Raw genomic sequence first — 16456 nt, 5'->3', positions numbered from 1 at the left:
TCCCCATGTGCCAGCTGTATCCCCGCTCCTGAAAAGCCCCCAGGGCTGTCTGCAGCCCTGGTGTACGCACAGTTATCAGCTGATAACCATCACCTGTCCCCTGCCCACTGACTCACACAGAGGCTGCCCCCCCGACGAGGAGCTGTAGCATTTCTTTGTTCTTTTTCCCAACCATAAGCATGCACCGAGGGCTTGTTCCTTGTCCTTCCCCCAGGTAACATCAGGAATCAGCAGCTAAAGCCCTGGCTGGCTGGGGCCCCAATGTCTTCTGTCCCAGAAAGGTTAAAATGGATCTGATGGTCTGTGGCATCCAGGGGTGTGATCCAAATTGGACCATAGCCTGCAAAATGGGGTTGGAAATAAGGGAACTGGGCTGGGAGTCATGGTATCAGGAGACCCTACTGGTGGACAGATATCCATCCGGATGCAGATGGACAAAGATCCTTTGCACTTGCAGATTTTAGGCCTTTTTTCTTTTTTTTTTTTTTAAGAAAAGAGAAATGCTTGTCACTGGTTCCACTTTTTTGGGTTGTCAGGAGCTGAAATCTCTTCTATAAACTGCCCCGGTTTTTGCTTGATTGGTGACTCAAAAACCAATGGATGAAAGCAAACATCTTTCCTTCCCCGCTGCCTTCTGAGGGCTGGGGGGAAAATCTGCGTAACTTCAGTCACTTGACAGCTGACTGGGAATAGCAATTTTTAGCCTGAAAAGAACTGAGAAGGAAGCTTGCGCGTTCTGAAAAACAATTAAAGTCAGCATTTTTCACGCAGTAAAAAATTGGACAAAAGCAAACAAGTTTTTTTGGAACTCTCAAATGCTTCCTGACACTTTTAAAAGAAAAAAAAAAAATCCATTAGTTTAAATAAAAATCTGACATTTTAATAAGAGAAAATATTTTGTTTGGACTCCTGTATAGGTATTTTGAATTTAACGTCATAAAATACATTGTTGCCTTTAATAAGTAATAATATGTCATTAAATATTTTAGTATATTTTAAAGAAAATGTTCCAAAAGAATAATGTCAAAAATGAAATATAATGCTCCAGCGCTGCCCTTGGAAAAGTCAAAGCGAACGCTTTGACCATCTCACTTCAAAAAAAAAATTGTAGGAAATGTCAAGTTATTGCGAAAAAGTTCTGATTTGGATCCAGATGTGGTTTTAGAAGGCTGGCCTCCATCAATAACATTTTTGACCGAATGCTTTTGATCCACGTCCCTCCGGCTCCGCTCAGCACTCAGAAATGGAGGGAGGGTACCGGCCTGGAGAGGATGCGGGGTTGAACGAAGGTTGTATCCCGTTCCCCGAGGCTCTGCTTGATCTCGGTGTCAGAAGGAGCGCTCTCAGGACAACATGACAATCGTCACTTGTCCCATCACGGGTCAGGTTTGTCCCATCGAGTTACCTTCAATAGATCCGCAGCGGGTGGGTTGTTGGCTGAATTTCTGAGGGCTGAAGCACGGGTTTCTGTTTTATTTTTAAAGTGCCTGGTTTCACCTTTGGGGGAATCTCTGTAGTACTCAGCAAGGCTGAACAGAATGAGTGAATAACTCAGTTTTTGGTATGCGGAGAAATTAAAAAATGATCAAAGGTGAAAGGGAGCGTTAGGAACCTGACTTTTTCATCTTCATTTCTTCTGAAAGCAAGTAAATAGCCTTATATATTTCTTAACTTGGAAGAACAAGATCTCAACCCAAATGCTGCCTCAATAGCTTTAAGCAAAAACTCTGTGGGAACGGGTCCTCTCGTGTTCAGGAGCTCGGTGCCATGCTCAGGTTCTTCTTTCAGGTCTGAATCAACGGGTTCTGGAATTGTAAGCACCCAGAGCAGCTTTGTGGGTTTCACGTAGCAGTAATGATAACACAATAACAAAAAAAGTGACCCTCTGCAGAAATCCCTTATCTTTTCTGGCAGCCACCCGCAGGAAGAACGTTCATTTCCAACCTGTTTCTAAACATACTGACAGTGGGCAATTAGGTGAATGAGGGAAGCAATATTCCTAGTATTTGGTCATAAATGAGGAATTAATTGAACACTTTCTTTTAATTTCCCCCTTTACCCAAGACTGAACCAAACTCGTATCTCTTTGGCTAACAATGTGCTTCCTGGCAGAGGGAAGGTGCACGGTGATTTTTTTTTTTTTTTCCTTCTTGATCTGGCCAGTTCTTTGCCCATTTTGTGCCAGCTCTTGCTTCATGGTGCTCCTTTTCCCAAGTGTCTCCTTGCACCCTTGTTTCAGCTCCTGGTCTGGACCCTGGTGCGTCTTTGGGGAGATGCTACGATCCTTGAACTTGATGTTGGGTAACCTGCAAGATAAGCTCCTTTCCTCAAGAAAAGGCAGCCCCTTTTCCAGCAGAGTATGGGTCTACAGGGCAGAACCCCTTTGCTGGGAAGACCTAAAGCTTGCCCTTTTTGTCTCCCTCTGGTCCCAGCAAGTCCCTGCCCAGCCCCAATTACAGCCCGGGCTCTCTGGGAGAAGCCGAGGTGCACTTCAAACACAACAAAGTCCCGTGGCTCTGTCTTCCCTACAGAGGCAGCATCTCCTGGCCTTCTGCCCTAATGAGAGCAAATTTTTTGTCCAAACATTTGAAGCGAGGAGGTGCCTTCTCTTGCCACCCCCCGCTGGGGTTAATATTATTATCCCGTTCGCTCCGGTTAGAAATTAAAACAAGGGCACTGGCCTCTTGTAATGAGACGTGACAGTGGCTCCAGCACTTCAGAAGGGAATTAGCAGAGCAGGGCCGGCTGCCCAGCCCGTCTGCGCACCACCGCATCCCCCGGCCCCGCTGCCCCGGGGGATCAAAGGGCGCCCACCTACCCCCGGGGGTCCCGGCGCCCCTCCGGCACGGGGAGAGGGCCCCGGAGGGCTCCTGGGCATCGTCTGAGCCCAGCCAGGGTTTTGGATGGAGAGCTCTGGGGGAGAGGAGAGGAGGTGGCGGGGCTGGATTTCGGGTGAGACTGGTGGGAAAGCATCATCTGAAATGCTGGGGGGAGGATAAGGGTACATATATGATCATATTCGCATGTGCACTATATATATTATAGGACATTATACTATTTATATCATATAAATATAGTTTATGTAATAAATACCATATAGTTTATGTAATATGTACCATATATATATAGTTTATGTAATATGTACCATATATTATATATAGTTTATGTAATATGTACCATATTGTATATAGTTTACGTAATATATCCCATATATTGTATATAGCTGATGCATTTATATGCATTAATATATGAGTATTTACATCTTATATACACATATATAATTAATGAAAAGCTTTCAATTTTGCTTTAAATACTTTTTTTTTTTTTTAACTTTAGTCAGGTGTTCTGTACAAGGGTTTTCTTAGGAGAGTTAAAAGTATATATTATATATAGTATTAGAAATACCCACCAAAGGCTCCCCAGACCAATGGTCCTATCACACAAACCCGGTGAGCCAAACCAGTTCTTGTATCCGTCTCAGGATAGGTTTGATTAGAAATGTCAAAAAAAATATGGGGCAAAAATGTGAGTTTTTAATCCCGTTTTAAAGGGCCTTTACCCATGCATGAAGTCTCCTTTTGAAGTGCTGCGGCTGGCTCCCTGGAGGAGGAGGTGCCCTGCAGCCCCACAAAGGTTTGTGGCTGAAGCCTTCAGGCAGCTGGCGCTGGTCATTATTTGGGGCAGGATATTCCTTGTGCCAGCCCGGTCTGGGCACCGGGATGTGACCAGTAAATGGATTTACTGGTGCTCCAGAGGTGGAGAGGGACAGGGGGAGCAGCCTGCAGCAGGCTTTGAGCGCCATAATGAAGAGCCTGGGAAGTGAAAACTGATTGAGCAGGCTGCTAGCAGTGATCGCAATGAATTTCCTTGGTCTTTTTTTGTGCTGTGTGAATGGCACAGGGAGGGAAAATAATTCTGTGTGCTGATCACGTACAGGATGCTTTTTGCACACCTGTGTTGCAGGACTGGGATTTCGTGAGCCACCGCGATGATGAGGGATGAATTCAACCCGAATCTTGCCCTGTATTGTGTGACAGCACCTTCCTAGGGGAGCATCTGGGGCTAAACTCCTTGAATTGGGGTTACCAGCATGAACCCAGCTGGGGAGGCAGGATTCTTGCTGGAAGCAGATGGGAGGGAGCAGTGAATGGCCCAGCTTCTTGGACTTTCTCAGAGGAATGTCAGAGGTGATGCTGGTGGCTCGGGAACACAGATTATCATCATCCCCGTGGTGGCACCAGGACTAAGGGCTAACAGCATCATCAGGGCATCGCCCACGTTGGGAAAACATGAGCGAATTTGTCACAGCTAAAGCTGGTAGGGAAAAAAAATCCCTTTTCCACTATATCCAACACAGAGGAAAATTTCTGTGGGGCTTGGGTTGCTGTGGTTTTGGTTTTGAAGGATGTTTGTTTGTTATGGTTTGTTTTTTTTGGTTTTGTTTGTTTTGGTGTTTTGGGGTTTTTTTGATTGAAAATAAGAAAATTTTAGGCATTTTAGGTTTTTGAATGAGCCAGTTTCAATTTGCAATGGATGTGTGGCGTGGCCTAGGAAAAGCTGACAGTCCTGGGAAGAAATCAGCTCATTTTGGTGCTCAGCTCTGCAGCAGGGCCAGAGCACATACCCGGGCACGTAGCCACGGGCTATGGGGGGCAGGCAGCAATAACCAGGCGCCCATCGCTCGTCCATCCCCATCGGGGCTGGGGGCTGCTGGCGGCATGGGGGCATCGTCCATGCCGGGGGGAGCAGCACCGCTGCAGCTCTCCAGCACTGACCTGCTCAGTGAGCAGCAAGTGAGGAAACAGGAGCCTGCACCAGGAAAGCAATTAACATGAGGCTTGGTCATTGTTTCTATTTTTAATTTTCCTTTTCCATTTTTCAGGCAGATGTCTAAGGTGCGGGTGCTGGGGACGTTTTCTCCTCGGGGCTGTTGCTTTTCTGTCCCCTCCCTTCACAGCTGAAGCGCAGCGAAGCCCCTGGGGCTCGGCACTTCTTCCCTGTTCCCCTCCACCCTCTGGGGTTGGGGGGCTGATGGGGTCGCGTGTCTGAAGGGCTGGCAGCAAGATCCAGAGCTGGGCATCAGCAGTTTCCTTGGGATGAGGGTTTGGAAATGCAAGCTGCAGTGCCTTTGTGCTGTGCTTGGCCTCTGAGCTCGCTCAGAGGTGAGGAGGGGCTGAGAGGGGGTTAAATCCATCCTGCCCCCCAGGCAAAGGCAATGGGTCTGTATTTAAGCAGCCTAAAATTTTAGTGTTGTGAACTCCCTGTCCTCCTTCCCCAGCCCCCCTGCCACTGCCTCTGAAGGCGCTCAGGGATTTCTGCCTCCCTCGTGGATTGAGAGCATCCCCCCCAAATATCCTGTGGTGCCCTGCATGGTGTGGTGGGATAAGGGTATCTCCTTTATCCCTAAAATTTCAAGATTTTGCTCAAAAGGATATGAAGGAACGTTTTGCAGTCAGAATGATGTGTCTGAAATAAGTCGTGTTTGTTTTTTGCAGGGGGTGCAGATGTTACAGAAACCCAAATCAGAGAGCTCCTTGTGCCTCGAGAGCACTCACTTGTGTCCTGGATGACTTCATAACTACAGGAAACAGATATTTGAGGTTCTGCTCTGTTCCGTAAACTTCCCTGACTTTATACTTAAGCTTCCCTGATTTTGCCAGAGTTGCAAAGTCCTTGAAAAACTTCAACTTGTTGATATAGAGACAGGTTAATTTACTTAATTCTGGTTAAGGAGAAACTGGAGATGGCATTCCAGGACAAAAACCCACTCCATGGAGGCGGACTAAATTCTTCCATCTCTTTTTTTTTTTTTTTCCCCCTCCCCTTGTCAGAGCAGGAAAAGTGAGGTGACCAGTGCTCGGCCTTTTTCCCGCTGGCTGCACGGAGACCTGAGCGTGCAAGGAACAAAGATGATGCTGGCCCTGTAAGGAGGGCCAGGCTGCCTTGTTCTGAGATCTGTTTTCTTTGCAAGCATGGATACTATTTTAAAAACAAACATTGCCCTGGAATTAAAATCTGAAAAAACTTTCTGCTTTGAAAACATCGGAGTATTTGGTGGGTTGGGTTTTAATGTCATGTTTTCGTAATGTAAAAACCATTCAAGTCCAAACGCAAGCTCCTAAATAGCTGTTTTGCTGTAACCTAATTATCAGTGGAAACTGGAATTCAACTTAAGTCACAGTGCAGGGAAATGAAACAGCATGGGCAGAGTGAAAGGCTGCTTGTCTGCCTGAACTAGAGCATTGCACTCATATTTGAAGGAAGCAGGTAAACTTCTGGTGAAAATGTCACCTGCATTTCTGCCAAACGTTGCGACTTCAGCAAACCTGCGTTCTCTGCTGGTAATATGTCCCATCAGAGGAGGAGCAGCCTCCTCCTGCTCCAGCAGCGAGCCAAAGGGGATTCCCAGGGGCTGGGGAGCAGAGGATGCTCTCCTGCAGGCGCTGCTGCGTGCCAGGAGCCGAGAAGAGGGCTGATCTCCTCGAGTCCTGCACACATTGCCTAGGAGTGGGGGGAGACCTTGGTCTGTCATCTGTCCCTTTGAATAGTCCCAGAGCGGACACAGGTTCATTCATCTTCTCTTAAAAAAAGTGAGGATCAGTACAACTGGTGCATTCATTTGCTGCTTGCATGCCTGGTGCATGCAGGAGATCTGTTAAGCTCCTTAAAACATGTTTTATTTTGCTCTGTTAGCAAGTTTGACATTGGAAAAGGATATGTTGCTCTATTCATCATTTCAATGATGGTTTTGGGAAGGGAATAAGAAGGCACTGAACATCCCTTGCTCTGTGCAAGGCGATTTTTTGTCTCTTTTTTTTTTTTGGTATTTGTTGGGAAATTAGGATGTGGGAACCTAAACCTGTGGTTTTGTTCAAACCCAAAGTGAAGGGAGACATCATGAGAACTTCAGATTGGCTTGGGCTTTGCTTTTTTGTTTGTTTGTTTTGTCTGCGTGCATATAATGCCATAACCTTTGAAGCCCTTTTCCTCTAACTCTTTGTATCTGTGGTCTGGATGATCCCCTAAAAGCCGGTGAGCTGTGCTGCAGCTCGCCTTCAGCGCAGCAGGTCCCCAGGCTAGTGCCCTGGAGGACGGGTAAGGCTGTGAGTTACACGCAATTATCCACCTCTGCTGCATTTCCTGCTCACCCCAAATCAGCCAAAAACACCCGGGGAGACTTTTCTCCTGGGGTTCTTCTCCAAACACCCATGAGCACAGGCTGCTGCGGCGCGAACATTGGGAGCATCGCTGCTCATCGCCGCCAGGACCAAGGGGTGCCCCGGTTTTTAGGGGGCGCAGAGCAGGAGGTTTGGCAGCCGAGCGTATTTGTTTTAATACTGGCAGCCCCCGTGGCTGCTCGCTCCCTCCCGGCCCGTCCTGTTTCAATAGCGCGAGCCCAGCAATGTTATTTCAGCAATCAGCTGCAAGACAAAACAGCTGGCCCTGTCAGCCGGCCCGCGGAGGTGTGGAAAGTCCGCTGGGGGATTAAGCTGGTCTTACCATCAGTCCTCACTTGTGAAAATACAACCTACTAAGTTTGCCTAGATGATGCAGTTTTCAATTGCTTTTGTTTGCTTTGCAGACAGGTCCTAAATCACGCTGTCAGTCAGCCTCCCCGCCTCCCCCCGCGCCTTCCAGGCGCTCTCGGGGAGGACCTGCAATGTCTTTCCCAGCTCTGCGTGTTTCCACGGCTTCCCCTTGCTCTCCCGGTGGGAAGGGAGGTGGCACATCCCGCGGGGTGAAGCCCTCGGGTGCCCGGCAGCGATGCTGAGATGGGGCTGAGGAGGGGGCAGCACCAGCATGGCCCCTGCCCTGGTGCCCGGGGGCTTTGTGGCAGGACCCCCAGCTGCTCTCCAAATTTCTGCTTTCACGTTTTGTGCTCGCAGCAGGGCAGGGAGGGCTTTATCAGCTCTCATCCCTCTCTTTGCGCCCGTGATGGGGGATTTCCGCAGCAGGGAAGAGCACTATCCGCACCTCCCGTCCTCCTCCCTCTCCTGTTACATCCATCCTTCCTCTCCTCCCTCTCCTGTTACATCCATCCTCCCGGCTGCAGAAGACATCCACGCACCACGGGCAGAGCAGAGGTGGATTCTGGCTCCCTGCGAGCATTTCACGCTCCGGCCAAAAAAAAAAAAGGGGGGGGGGGGTTGCCACAGTTTTTGGCACGGGAAGGACTGGCGGAGATGGGGAGGAAGCTGCTCCACAAGGTGCAAGCCTGCGAGATCAGTGGGAGTCATCTGCTCGGCTCTGTCCCACCGGGTACGTTTTTATATATCCGTAGGTGCCTGAGTACAGCCCTGTCAGCACCCATGGAAGGAGGTGGTCCTGGCTGCAGGCAGGGACCAAGCCTGCTCAGCACACGGAGCCTCTGAGACATGGTGCCCCTAATGCAGAGCTTCTCTGTGGGTCTTTGGGGGGCTTTCAGCCAGGATTTCGGACCATGGGTAAGCCCATCCCATGCTGCTGGGCATCAGAAGGCTGCTCGAAGTCAGCGCATTCAGGTCCCGGCGGTAGGTCTGCAAATTCCTTTATAAATCTGGCCCGCATCTCGTAAGCAGCCGTGGCAACATCTCTTCCCCCAGCCCCGGCCTCACTGTTCCAGGTGTTTTCTTCCGCCTTTGTCTCGTAAGACGATACACAAAGGACAGGCCCCTTCCAGGTCTGGGGGTCTGTGCGCCAAGCCCGCTCCCAGCAGCGCACTAAATCCTGCCCCTCCACGTAATTTAAATCGCAGCAGCGCTTGCGCCTCGAGGAAGGTGGGGGAGGCAGCTGGATCTGAGCATCACCTGGTTAACGAACTTGCTGCGATGCCTCTTCCCCTCCTCTATATACAGCTGTAGGGGCAAATGTTGGGGGGCAGAAGGGTTTGGGTCACCTGAGGGTACTGATGCTGATGGCACGGTGCTGAGCTTGCAGTGCTCCTGGGGCAGGGCGGTGCTGAGCTGCCGGCACCTCCCATCCCCATCAAGGTGATGAGAAAACCCAAGGAATATTTCCAAAATATTTTTTTTTCTAGTGGGAAGGATGGCTCTTGGAGCAGCTCAGCGAAGCAGGGTGCCCTGCAGGTGCCTGGGGACGGAGGAAGAGCACAGGGGGTGCATGGCACAGAGGTGAGGGGCGACCACCCCTGTGCTTGGTGCTGAAGGAGGAAACCTCAGGGGTTTTCCTCCTGCTCATGGGTGCTCTGCGAGAGGCTTGGGTGGCTGGGGACCCCCAGCAGGGGTCCTGCAGGCATGGTCCTTGTGTGCAGGGGCACCGAGGGCAGCCGCCTCTTCGACATCCCCAGGAGCTCCACTCTCTGAGCGTTGGACTGTTTTCACACCTGATTTTAGCCAAGCCAGAGGAACAGCTGCCTCTAGGCAAGGCTTTTTCTTCTTTTTTATTTTCTACTGCCAAGCAGCCTGGAGACATTGGGAGAAAGCTGCATCCCCCAGTGCTCCAGCGAGGAGGACGTGCTGGGAGCCACACAAGTCACTTCCATGGGGGCTTCCAACCTGCTTTTGCAGACCTACGAGACCTGAAGGCCAAGAAGGACCCCAATTCCTGGTCCTAAGGTTATGCAGCCAGCAGTAAACCAGCCTGATCTTGCTCTGGGCAAGGTCTGGTGCTGACTTGGAAGCTCTCCCTGGTGAAGATAACAGTGTTTCCTCCGCTTTTCTGGTCAAAGTGATGTTGGAGGTGGTGTGGGGCTGGTTTTGTCCTTGCCTCTTGCAGCCCAGGAGGTGGAATAGGTGATCGGTGCTCTGGCAAAGGAGCTGGAGTCATTATCTGGATCTTGTATGGCTTTGCAAATGCTGCTTGGGTGGGTTTTTTTGTTGTTTTTTATTTTTTTTTTTTTTTACCTGTGAGGTTGTATGTGGATAAAATTAGAAGCATCTTAAGGGGAAAGAAAGTTCCTCAATTAACTCCAAAATACCAGCCATGGAGCTGCCAAAGGGTTAAGGTTTTAGCTGAACTCCTCCTCTTTCTGTGCGCCAGCCTCCCTGGGAAACAGTTTATCAAACTGATATAGAAAAATAAAGAAAATGGCACGCATCTTGTGTTCAAGGGGGATTAACCTCACCGGGAGCATCCATCGCTGGCCCCGTTCCTCAGAGGGGCTCCGGTGGGGAGAGCTGGAGGAAAACCAGGCCGTGATACGTGCTGCAGATGGCATTGCGATCCTGCTTGCTGCAGCAGGCCTTGCAAGGGGGTTTTGGAGCAACTGGAAGCAGACCTGGCTGGGATTTTGGGGGGATAAAATGTGCGTTGGAGTTATTTTGGCCAGGTGAAACTTCTCAGGGCTCCACGAAAAACTCTTCCATTGCATCTCTCTCTTTCAGTGCTAACAGAAACATGTCGGAAGGGCATGGTGAAGTACGAAATTCTGGGAGATGCCCTCTTTTTGCCAGGCAAGTGGTGTTTCTGCTGCTCGCCGCGTGGCGAGCTCCCCTACAGCTGCTCCTCCGGCATAAATCTGACCCGCGAGCTCACCCAATTCATTAGACACTGCCTGTTGAAAAGGCAGTAAATCAGCTAAAACCTCAGTCAGGACTGGCTTTGGCATGTTTTATGGTAGAATTAGAATAACGAATGAGGAGCCGGCTGTTTATGTTAGTTTTGGCTTGCAAGCTGAAGAAAAATTCTGGTGTTGGACTTCGCGATAAACTCTCCACGCTGTAGCGGGCTCTGAGATTGGAAACAACTTTTAAAAGCCTTGAGGGCCCAAGAGGGTGAGGCTGGCACATCATGAGCCTGCTGAGCACCAGGGTGAGGTGAGACATGGGCAGGATGAGACCGCACCGCTGGGGGCTCTCCAGAGCTTGGCGACCTGCAGCCATCTGCTCCTTGGGGCTGGTCTCTGTGCCACATGCATGAGGAATATGTGAATCAGCCAAAGTCCCAAGTGTCCAGCTATTTCCATGCTCACACTGGCTTATTTACACCTTGCTTGGATGCTTTTGGATTCCTTCATAGCTCGAGGTGGGCCAGCCATCATCTGTCCTTGGTGGGTTTCTTTCCAGCTTCACTCTGATATCCTTTAGGCTCAAATGCGTAAAATGGGCTTTGTGCTGGGGGGCAGGAACTGGGCTGAACTTCACCGGGGTTTTCTCCAACCTGTAACATGGGCCTGGGTGGCTCGTGGTGGAGGTGGATCAGTTTTCCTACCCCCCGAGGAGAAGATACCCTGGAAAAGCGAGATGAGCACATTTCTGGGCTGGTTTTGTCCAACTATACCACCAGAGCAGCTTCCTCTGGTCCCCGTGAAGCCAAGGAAGAGAAAGGAGGCTGTGTGTCTGTATTCACACCGGGGGGAGCATCTTTGGCTCTTTCCTGCTGCAGGCTGAGGTCGCCTGGCAGCTAGGTTCATGGAGAGGTCTTCTCCAGCCAAAATGGCCCAGACTGTAAGTTCAAACCCAAGAGGTTTAGCTGGGACTCCGGTGCTTGCACTGTGTGTTATTTGCATCCAGGTGATGTATCACCAGTAGATATCACCTCTTGTCATCACAATTTACTATTGATAACCCAGTAAATTGCAGGTACAAAGTAGTATCTATGATCCAGGCATGCTACAGTGAATTCCCATTTTCTCACCCCCAGGGTACTGGGAGGGATGAGCACCTTGACCTGCTGCTGTCCTTCCACCACACAAGCCACTGGGGCTCTCCAAATAGCTGGCATCGCCTCCTTGTGCTGAACGCAGGTCTTCACGTAGTCTTATTTTCCCTCTGATGACTGTTCTCAGAGTGGACACTGCTTCATTCAGATCCGAAGTCTCTTTGTCCCTTCTCTCTCTGTTCCAACCCTTTTACCACTGCCAGCTAGCAAAAGCTAAGCAAATGGACCAAAATTTCTGTGCCTCCCCTGTTGAACCAGTGGGCAGGACTTGGTTGTGTCCATGCTCTCACTTTTGTTTCTGCAGTTTCTTGATTTCTTCCAAAGGACCGTAACGCACGTCCCCTTCCCAGCAGAGGAGCCCAGCACACCTTGTTGTTGTTCATCCCTTGGTTCTGCCAGTCTTTGAGCTTCCCTTTTAGACAATTTGAGGTTGCAAAGTGCACGGTTTTGTAGAAGGGAGTTCTTCAGGGTTGCACAAAAGTCTCTTCCACCAGGTGGACAATGAAATGCAGTTCACAGGTGGGTTCTCACGTGCTGGTTGGAAGCAAGGTGAAGGCTTTGTGGAGTGCTGCTTAAAGCATGGGTTTCCAAGTGTTTGCTGTCTGAATGCAAGCTCCAACACCTGGAAAAGAAGGAAACATGCTTACAGCATCTTCCAACAGTAACTCTGTGCAAAGAGCCCGGGTTGGGTTTGCACAGCAGTGAGCAGAGACGTAGGGATGTGGCAGTTCTCTCCCGACATACCACGCAACCATGGGCTTTGCACGCCCGCCTTGGGCTCACTCACATGGATCTGTAGACATGTACCATCTCCGTTCATCTCCCTACTCCTCACCTCTCTGCTCGTTCCCTTGGCAGGCACCAAAACATCCCAAGGGCTTTACCCAAACCCAGTGGGAGGCGGTCAACTTCAAGGGGCTGTGGATGAGGTCCTGCAGGAGGCCCATAGCATTCACAACTTCTTGCCTCTTCCTAAAACATTTTGAGCCCAAACCATGCCTATGCTCACCTGGCAGGGGCTTCTGGGGCAGGAGAAGCGGGATTTGGAGGAAGGATGGTGTCACGATGGGGCTGCCCATTGCCTCCCCTGGTGCCACCCCAACTCATGGGTCTCTCCCAGACATCCCACAGGCCATCTCCCACGATCGTGCCCTTCTGCCTGCCTTTTCCTCCTTTCCTGTTCCCTGTTGAACCCATCCAGGCTCAGTCCAGGTTTCTCCCGGGACTATTTTGACTACTTTTCTCCTCCCTGGGCTCCGCGGCTGCCGCCTGCCGGCGGGGCTGGCTCAAGGGCAGCCGCCGGCCTTTAGCTCTTTGAAGATTAGGGGCTTTAGCCTGTCTTTAAAGTGAATTTCTCTCCCCCTTCCTCTGTTTTATTATTATAATTGATGACCAGCAAACTTTTCTTTTCCTTTATCTCTTAAATATGTTTCTTTACCCTTAAAAATGCAATATTTCTTTTAACTCAGAATATGGATGAGTCTGTGCCTAGCAGGGCCGCCTTTGCATCATCTGTCAACTTGATCGTGCAAAGCCTCTGTTTTCAGCTGGCATCCAGCGCGGATTTCAAAGCCGTGACTCACCAGTTCTTTGCAGAGTTAGGACCGAAAGAGAAGGTAAAACAAAATAATGCATGAAAACCTCTTTACATCGTTAATTACGAAATTTTATTCTGGGAGGCCTTGTGCCGGTGCTATCAGGGAGTTTTGCACAGGAAGGATTAAAATCGTCGCAAGATTTCAGGAGCGAGGGCTGCAAAATGAATGGTTGCTCCTTGGAAAACATCAGTTGGGAGAAATAAAATGACTGCAAGTGAAGTTGGGAGGCCAAGATGCAAACTTTTTTATTTTTAAAAAGTGTAAGGCAGGAAAGGGGGAGGGCATTTGAATCATTTTTTAAGTAGTCAAAACATTGCATTTCCATACAATGCGTATATGCTTAAGTAGTAAGTGCTAGAAACTGAAATTGCTTTCTTTCTCTGCACGCGTTTGTATAAATAGCAAAATCAAGCCCACTTTCAGAATGAAAAATCTGTTGAATTGATGAACAGAAATCTGTTCTCTGAAAATGCGAGCAACATTTTCTCCTGAGCAATATAATTTAACCAGAAAGATCTTTTCTTTGAAATGCTTGTGGTTTTTTTTGTTTGGTTGGTTTTGGTTTTGTTTTGTTTTGTTTTTTGTATTTTTATACTGTGGCTGATGCCATGAGCTGGAAGGGGGTCGGAACTTCTGCACTGCCTGCCTCCGGTGGCTCCTGTTACGGGATCCCAGGCTTCAGGGCTTTAACGAAGACAACTCTCCAAATAGTGTCAAAGGAGTATGCCCATAGCAGCTTAACGTTTCCTCTGTTGTCAGCTCTTTTTATGACACCTTATCATATGCATCTTAAATCCGCGTGCAGAGAAGGCAGGAATTAAAAATGAGCGTTTGGAGCCGGCTGATGAGCACCGGTGCTCCCCGCGGGGTGGTGGCAGGATCCTACTGATGGGAGGGATGCTTCCTACGGGCTGTTCCTGCCCAGAGGCAGGGCAGGGCTTCCAGCCCCACTGATTTTAAAATGTCATGGTCTAGGATGGGGCTGTTCTAACCCTATAGAGGCTTTACCCCATGGGCTTTCGAGCCAGGCTGGGCGATGGCACCCACATGGGACCCATCGAGATGGAGGCATCTCATGGTTAAATGCCACCCATGATGCCAGGAGGTGGGTGGGTTATAGAGGCTCTTGGAGCTCTGGTGAGTGCCTTTGCCTCTTATAAAGCTTTTGCCTGTGTTGTAGGGGTGCCTGGGAGAGGCTTGTGCTGCTGGGCAATGCTCTGGCCAAGCACACGCCTGTTGCTCCAGCTCCAGACTCAGTGTTTCATTCCTTGCTCCTCATCCCCAGCATGCTTATTTGGCGATCCCGAGGAATCTGGGTTTGACGTAATGCCTGCTCAACGCCTTCTGGACCACAAGGCATTTTTAAAAGAGAATTTGTGAACAGCTGCTGATGGAAAGCACTTTGCGATGTCAAGCACTAACGAAGAGCTGGGATTTCAGGGCTGGCCATCCTTCGTAGCCAAGGATAAGGCGCAGGAGGGGCGTGAAGCAGCGGTGTGAGGTGCACGAGGCACAGAGCCTGGATATGACCAAACTCTACCGAACCGTCTTTTCCTCTTACCAGCTGGTTTCTGCCGTTATGCCTTTCATCAGGCACCAATATTCTCCAAAGCTTGATGTGCGTTGGCACCTCTAGCCTCAATTCTGGTGCTGCCAGGGCACCGTGCAGGCTGTTCCCCACACCGTGGCCATGTGAAATGTGTCCCTTCACTAGGACATTTCATCACCAAAGCCTCTTTGGCCAGAAGACACCTTGTTTGCCACCAAGAACCGCCTGAAAGGGGTTGAAATGTTTTCTTAAAATCTGAGAAACGTGCAACGTGGGTGCTTAACAACACTGAAATGTGGCCCTGTAGAACAGTCTTATGCTGCTGGGTGCTTGAATTTAGCACTTCTCAAACCCTCCTCGTGTGGTGGGGTGGGGGAACCCGACATAAAGCAGAAGGTGTGAGGTGGGGAAGGGAATGCCCGAAGGAGACAGCAGGGCAGCCACCGGGGCTCAGTGGCTGTTGCCTTATCTTCACCCCAAAAAGAGGAGGGTTCCTGTTGGAACACCCCGGGCTCTTCTCCTCGTCTCAGGGTCTGGGAATGGGGGCTTTGCAGTAGCTCCAGGCTCTTCGGCTACTACCAACACATGGTGGTAAATCCATTGGGGTCCTCGGTGGCCTTGTTCCCTCATGGGCACCACTCTGCTGCTGGGATAGGCGCTGCAGAAGGAAGGAGGTGGCGTTAAAAGCAGGGTGCGAGTCAGAGGGAGCTGGGGCACAGCTCTTAGCAGGGCTGTCCCTGCCCAACCGGGCACCAATTTCTCTCAGGGGGGGGCTTTGGGGCCACCACCATCAGCAGCAACAGGCCCAGGCTGGATCTGTGCCCGCGAGGGGAGATGAAAAGCTGGGTTAGGGGCCTGCAGAGCCCACCCAGGGCCCTGTGGCAGGCGCGGTGCCAGGGGGGCAGCTGGGCACACAGGCTGTGGAGAGACCTCATCGAGAGCCTGTTTGGTTTGTCTGGCGTGACACGCAGAACCTGAGTTATTATTTGATCCCGCGCTGAGTAATAACCAGATAAATGGGCCTGCAGATTTCCAAATAAACACTTTAATAAATGACGGGTGAATTAAAGGAGAGCTGCTCCCCCCCCCCTTCCCTTGCTCCCAATATTAATGTTCAAACGCAGGCGGGCAGTGTCTAACAGAGCCCTGGGTACTGTAAATACATTTCTTGCACTGTCACACATAAACACTGGAGAGACGGAGATCAAAAGGTCTCGCTGCGCGGAGCAGGGCGGCGTGATGAAGTGAACGTGGTGCTTTGTGGCTGGGCTGGGGTGATGGGACGCCAGAGAATAACAGACTGCCTGGAGACGTAGGAGCCCAGAAGGCCTGGGGGGCCTCAAAGGGGGAAAAAAAAAATCCCCACTAGCAGCAGGAAAAATAAATAATTCCGTTATCTCTGATGAATTTCTGCCTTTGATCTGGTTTTTCCTCTCCCTCGCGCTGCCTTTTCGCTCCCCCACCTCCCCCCTGGACGCTTTTTTTTTTTCCCCCTTCCCCTCTCTCGGTTTGATTTATCCCGCGGCCGGCTCGGGGAGCCTGACGGGTGCTGATGAATGGGCAGAGCTTGTCTGCCCCTCGCCCCAAGCCGGCGTCGGCCAGGACATCCCCGGCTTCTTTTCACGGCCCAAAAAGCCGGCGTCCTGCCAGGCAGCAGCATGCCACCGCCGGGTGGGTGCGTTGGTTGGGCTGCCCTCCATCGGGATGATGC

At 50.4% G+C, this 16456-nt stretch overlaps 1 long non-coding RNA gene across 4 annotated transcripts in view; it reads left to right on the top strand.

Moving 5' to 3' along the window:
* LOC308179635 overlaps positions 1-11513 on the top strand; it is a 28671-nt gene extending 17158 nt beyond the window's left edge. For all 4 annotated transcript variants that reach the window (XR_013940460.1, XR_013940461.1, XR_013940462.1 and 1 more), the window contains 2 exons: positions 5496-5600; positions 10332-11513. This is a non-coding gene — a long non-coding RNA (uncharacterized lncRNA). The remainder of the gene's footprint in view (positions 1-5495; positions 5601-10331) is intronic.
* The last annotated feature ends 4943 nt before the right edge of the window (positions 11514-16456 follow it).

This window comes from Anser brachyrhynchus, assembly GCF_964034855.1.
Source record: "Anser brachyrhynchus genome assembly, chromosome: 17".
Lineage (NCBI taxonomy): Eukaryota > Metazoa > Chordata > Aves > Anseriformes > Anatidae > Anser > Anser brachyrhynchus.
The sequence above is the reverse complement of the archived record's forward strand: the minus strand, read 5'-3'. Positions and strand labels throughout refer to the sequence as shown.